The following is a 268-nucleotide window of genomic DNA, read 5'->3' on the forward strand; positions in this document are numbered from 1 at the left end:
GGTAGACGAGACGAACGGGGAGGAGGTAGACGAGGCGAAGGGCGAGGCGAAAACCGAGGCCATGGAGGGGGGGAGAGTCCAGGCGAAGGGCGGGATATGCCAGCCGAAGGGCGGGGCGGTATGGGGGGCCAAGAGGGAGGGGGTATACCAGGCGGAGGGCGAGGCGGTATACCAGGCAAGGGAAGAGACGGTATCCGGGCGGGCCACGGGCGCGGCGGTATGCGGGACGAAGTGGGCGGCGGTATGCGGGGCGAAGTGCGAGGTGGTA

This window comes from Cystoisospora suis, assembly GCF_002600585.1.
Source record: "Cystoisospora suis strain Wien I chromosome Unknown contig_1022, whole genome shotgun sequence".
NCBI classification, from domain to species: domain Eukaryota; phylum Apicomplexa; class Conoidasida; order Eucoccidiorida; family Sarcocystidae; genus Cystoisospora; species Cystoisospora suis.